A 6,045-nucleotide genomic window follows, 5' to 3' on the forward strand; every position below is an offset into this window, starting at 1 on the left:
GAGAAAACATGAGGGAGAGAGAGAGAGAAAACATGAGGGAGAGAGAGAAAACATGAGAGAGAGAAAACATGAGGGAGAGGGAGAGAGAGAAAACATGAGAGAGAGAAAACATGAGGGAGAGGGAGAGAGAGAAAACATGAGAGAGAGAAAACATGAGGGAGAGAGAGAGAGAAAACATGAGGGAGAGGGAGAGAGAGAAAACATGAGAGAAAACAAGAGGGGGAGAGAAAACATGAGGGAGAGAGAGAGAGAGAAAACATGAGGGAGAGGGAGAGAGAGAAAACATGAGAGAGAGAAAACATGAGGGAGAGGGAGAGAGAGAAAACATGAGAGAGAGAAAACAGAGAGAGAGAGCCTGAGAGAGAGAAAACAGAGAGAGAGAGCCTGCCATAAGAGCCTGCTGCCTGCCATAAGTTGAGGGACAGTGTCTGACAGACCAATCAACCTGCACATGTACTCTACTGTATGTTTATTGTTATTGTTGAATGTATGGCTATTTTGACACTTAGTTATTGTTGTTACTGTTGTCCCGTTGACCATTTTGATTCTCTTTTTTTATATTGTAAATAAGCTTTGGCAATATGTACATTGTTACGTCATGCCAATAAAGCAAATTGAATTGAATTGAATTGAAAACATGAGGGAGAGGGAGAGAGAAAACATGAGGGAGAGAGAAAACATGAGGGAGAGGGAGAGAGAGGCAGCGGTGTGAAAAGCAGGGCAAGCCACTGTACCTCACACAGATGCAGGTCCTGAGAGTCTGTCTGTCTGTTGGGGGAGCAGGTGCTGTCCCAGGGTACTGACCCAGTAGAGCTGAAGGAGGAGGGGGCGCTGCACTGGGCTGGACTGGGACGAGCAGGCACACATTACCATGGACTGTTCCCTCTTCTCCTGTCTGTCATTTTCCTGCTCTGTTTTACTCTAACTCTGCTCCTCTCTCTCTCTCTTCCTCTCGCTCTCCCTCTCTCTATCTATCTCTCCCTCTCTGACTGACCACGCTCTCAGGCGTACGGAGAGACAAAAACACTAATATAGACAGACACACAGAAAAACGAGGAGGGAAAGGGGAGGGGGAGTTTAAAATGAAGGAAAAAAAGTCCCTCTAGCCAAAGTTACATTTCTTTCTCTCTCTCTCTCTCTAGCTTGCTCACACGGTCACAGAGTTCGCAGTGAACCAGCAGTGGTGTGGTGGCTGAATCAGGACAGCCATCTGTTGAAACATGACTGCCTCTTTGCTTTACTCATTCACTCACTCACTCACTCACTCACTCACTCACTCACTCACTCACTCACTCACTCACTCACTCACTCAGCAGGAGAGAGAGAGAGAAGGGAGGGAGGGATAGAGGGAGGGGAGGAGAGGAGAGGAGGAGGGGAAGGTGAATAGGGATAGAGGGAGGAGAGGAGAGGAGAGGAGGAGGGGAAGGTGAATAGGGATAGAGGGAGGGGAGGAGAGGAGAGGAGGGGAGGGGAAGGTGAATAGGGATAGAGGGAGGGGAGGAGAGGAGAGGAGGAGGGGAAGGTGAATAGGGATAGAGGGCTGTACTGCCTTCCTGTGCCCAGTCTGAAAACAGAACACTTTCTCTTGGTGAGGAACAGAGAGAAGGAGACAAAGAGAAGGAGAGGACATAATGGGGAAGTGGAACAGAGACAGAGACCAAAAGAGAGAGAAAGATGTCGAATGAGAGAGGGAAAAGGGACAAGTTTACAAGTGAGAAGTGGAGTGGGTGAAGGGAGGGAGGGATAGAGAGAGGGGAGGATGGGAAGGAGAGAGGGAGTGGGAAGGAGAGAGGGAGTGGGAACAGGAGCACATTTTGGGGAGGGTGGGGGTGAAATGGAAGGCTTGGCTCAGATCCTCTGTATTCATGTGACTGGTACATTTTGGGCTTAATGGCCAGTGTACGCCAGTAGAGTACAGAGAGAGGGGAAGAGAGGAACAGGGCTGTAATGTAACACTGTCTCTCTGAGACAGAGAGATATGCTATTACTAACACCAAGGACACATACACACCCACACACCCACTTGTCTCGCACAGAATCAAAAACAAAACTACAACATTCAGATACACAGACTGACACAAACACACCCACAGTCTAGGCTATAGCACAAAACTAAATGCACCTCTGCTCTGACCTTCGCCCACTTGGGCAAATTACATCATTTTACCATTCTTCTGCAATCCTGTTTGTCCAGTTCCCTCTCTCTCTCTCTCTCTCTCTCTACATATTGCCAAAGCGCACCTGAGATTTACAATATTAACATCAGTAAAATAATAATAATCAATATTGACAACAGTCAAGGGTCAAAATAACCATACATTGAACAATAAGCATACAGTAGAGGACATGTGCAGGTTGGTTGGTCTGTCAGACACTGTCCCTCAACTTATGGCAGGCAGTAATGTAGTGCGCTGCCAACCCACAGCTCTCTGCGTCCTCCCCCAACAGGACTGGTAGCCTACTCTCATCAGAGAGGTCTTTGAATAAGGAAGATATAGAGAGAGATAGAGAGAGAGAAGAGAGAAGAGAGAAGAGAGAAGAGAGAAGAGAGAAGAGAGAAGAGAGAAGAGAGAAGAGAGGAGAAAGAGAGAGAGAGAGAGAGAGAGAGAGAGAGAGAGATACAAGTGGCATGACACAAATTCTTGTGTCATCATCTTAAATGATAAACAAATCACATTTGCAAAATAAGAGTTTACTTTAATTGAAAAATCATGTTTTAATGGTTCTTCTTGGATTCTGAATGTTTGTCTCATTTTGAAAGGTAAAGAAAAGAAAGAGAGAAAAAAAAGTTATGAAGTCTTTTTACGTTGCATGTTGGAATTTACAAGGATTGAAGTCCTCTGCTTTTGGGCTAAAGAGCAGAAACCCAGACTTCCTGAAAGAAATTGATGATGTTGATATTGTAGTACTACAGGAAACATGGTGCAGAGGTGATGTTTCCACTGGCTGTCCACTAGGTTATAGGGAGATAATCATACCATCCACTAAATTAAAAGGAATCAAACAGGGCAGAGACTCAGGGGGAATGTTAATATGGTATAAATCTGAACTAATTAATTCAATCGAATTGATCAAAACAGGAGAATTCTTTATCTGGTTAAAAATCAACAAGGAGGCTATCTTGACAGATAAAAACGTCTTCCTCTGTGCCACATACATTCCCCCCTCAGAGTCACCCTACTTCAATGAAGAGAGCTTCTCCATTCTAGAGGGAGAGATTAGTCACTTTCAGGCCCAAGGCAACGTACTGGTCTGTGGAGACCTGAATGCTAGAACAGCAGAAGAACAAGACACTATTAACAGTCATGGGGTTAAACACCTACCAGGAAGCAATAACCTTTCCCTCCCCACATACCCCCACAGAAACAACTATGACAAAGTGAAAAACAAAAACGGAGTACAGCTCAATGGCAGGCAATGGCAGGCTGAGAGGAGACTCTTTTGGTAGGTACACCTACAGCTCATCCCTTGGCAGCAGCACTGTAGACTACTTCCTCACCGACCTAAACCCAGAGTCTCTCAGAGCCTTCACAGTCAGCCCACTAACACCTCTCTCAGACCACAGTAAAATCACAGTGTATCTGAGAAGAGCAGAACCCAACCATGAAGCATCACGGCCCAATAAATTACATGGTACTAAACAAGCCTATAGATGGAGTGCAAACAGTACAGACATCTACCAAAAAGCAATTAGTAGCCAAAAAATACAATCTCTCCTGGACAACTTTTTAGCCTTAACATTCTCCTTCACCAATGAAGGTGTAAATTTGGCCGTTAGAAACATAAACTTTATATTTGACAAATTAGCCTCCTTGGCTAATCTAAAGAAGCATAAGAGCAAACCAAAAATAACAGATAATGAAAAATGGTTTGATAATGATTGCAAAAATCTAAGAAAGTCATTGAGAAATATATCTAATCAAAAACACAGAGAACCAGACAACAAAAATATACGCCTTCAATATGGGGAAACACCGAAGCAATACAAACGCACCCTAAGAACAAAAAAGGAACAGCACATTAGAAATCAGCTGGATGGAATTGAGGAATCCATAGAATCAAACCACTTCTGGGAGAATTGGAATAACTTAATTAAACAAACCTCATCATGAGGAATTGGCTATCCAAAATGGGGATATGTGGAGAAATCACTTTGCAAACCTCTACAGCAATATAACAAAGAGCCCAGAACAAAAAGATATACAAGAAAAATTACAAATCCTTGAATTAGCAGTCAAAGACTATCAGAATCCTGTAGATACCCCAATTACAGAAGAAGAATTATTGGAAAAACTATGCAATCTCCAACCCAAAAAGGCCTGTGGTGCTGATGGTATTTTAAATGAAATGATCAAATATACAGACCACAAATTCAAATTGGCTATACTCAAACTCTTCAACATTATCCTCACTGCAGGCATTTTCCCCGATATTTGGAACCAGGGATTGATCACAACAATCTATAAAAATGGAGACAAATTTGACCCAAATAATTACAGAGGAATTTGCATTAACAGCAACTTGGGGAAAATCCTCTGCAGTATTATAAATAGCAGACTACATCATTTCCTTGACGAACACAACGTCCTGAGCAGAAGCCAGATTGGATTTCTAAAAAATTATCGTACAACAGACCACATTTACACCCTCCACACTCTAATTGATAAACAAGTTAACCAAAACAAAGGCAAAATCTACTCGTGTTTTGTAGATTTCAAGAAAGCATTTGATTCAATTTGGCACGAAGGTCTTTTTTATAAACTAATAGAAAGTGGTATTGGAGGGAAAACAGATGATTTTATTAAATCAATGTACACTAAAAACAAATGTGCGGTTAAAATTGGCAACAAGCAAACAGACTTCTTCTCTCAGGGGCGGGGAGTGAAACAGGGCTGCCCAATAAGTCCAACATTATTTAACATCTACATTAATGAATTGGCAAAAACATTAGAAGAATCGGCAGCACCTGGTATCACCCTACACAACACTGAAATCAAGTGTCTGCTGTACGCAGATGACCTGGTGCTGCTGTCTCCCACTAAAGAGGGGTTACAGCAGCACCTAGATCGTCTTCACAGGTTCTGTCAGACCTGGGCTCTGACCGTTAACCTAAAAAAAACAAATATAATGATATTCCAAAAAAAGTCGGGAAATAAGGATGACAAATATAAATTCTATTTGGACACAGTTCTATTAGAACACACCAAAAACTACACATATCTAGGACTAAATATGAGCAACACAGGTAGCTTTCACATGGCTGTGAATGAGCTTAGAGACAAAGCAAGAAGAGCATTCTATGCCATTAAAAGGAACATCAAAATTGAAATTCCAATTAGAATCTGGCTCAAAATGTTTCAATCAGTTATAGAACCAATTGCTCTATATGGCAGTGAAGTATGGGGTCCACTCTCTAATAATGAATTTACTAAATGGGACAAACATCCAACTGAAATATTGCATGCAGAGTTTTGCAAGACTGTATTGCAAGTACAAAGAAAAACTCCAAATAACGCATGTAGGGCAGAATTGGGCCAATACCCCCTCCTCATTCGAATAGAAAAAAGAGCCATCAAATTTTACAACCATCTAAAAACAAGTGACCCTAAAACATTCCATCACACAGCTCTACAATGTTAAGAGATGAAACCAGAGAAGAGTCCCCTCAGCCAGCTGGTTCTGAGGCTCAGTTCACCAACCCAAACCAACCCCATAGAGCCTCGGGACAGCCCTCAGAAAATCTGGCCCAACCAAATCATCACAAAACAAAAAGAAAAATATATAACCTATTGGAAAGACACCACAAAAAATCAAAGTAAACTTCAATGCTATTTGGCTCTAAACAGACAGTACATGGTGGCAGACTATCTGACCACTGTGACTGATAGAAAACTGAGGAAAACATTGACTAGGTACAGACTCAGTGAGCACCGTCTGGGTATAGAGACCGGTCGTCCCAGACAAACCTGGCTGCCCAGAGAGGACAGGATGTGCTCACTCTGCTCCAGGGGAGAGGTAGAGACAGAGGTGCATTTCCTACTACAC

General features: G+C 42.7%; 1 protein-coding gene across 7 annotated transcripts in view; it reads right to left on the reverse strand.

The window, feature by feature from the left end:
* Nucleotides 1–1,070, reverse strand: part of LOC129861239 (extracellular sulfatase Sulf-2-like) — a 396,100-nt gene extending 395,030 nt beyond the window's left edge. For 4 of the 7 annotated variants that reach the window (XM_055932475.1, XM_055932471.1, XM_055932474.1 and 1 more), the window contains exon 1: nucleotides 735–1,070. The gene's annotated coding sequence lies outside the window, so the exon portion shown is untranslated. The remainder of the gene's footprint in view (nucleotides 1–734) is intronic. The other 3 variants (XM_055932478.1, XM_055932479.1, XM_055932480.1) reach the window with 2 other exon arrangements.
* Between the last annotated feature and the right edge of the window lie 4,975 nt (nucleotides 1,071–6,045).

The sequence above is a fragment of the Salvelinus fontinalis genome, chromosome 8, assembly GCF_029448725.1.
Source record: "Salvelinus fontinalis isolate EN_2023a chromosome 8, ASM2944872v1, whole genome shotgun sequence".
Taxonomy (NCBI): Eukaryota; Metazoa; Chordata; class Actinopteri; order Salmoniformes; family Salmonidae; genus Salvelinus; species Salvelinus fontinalis.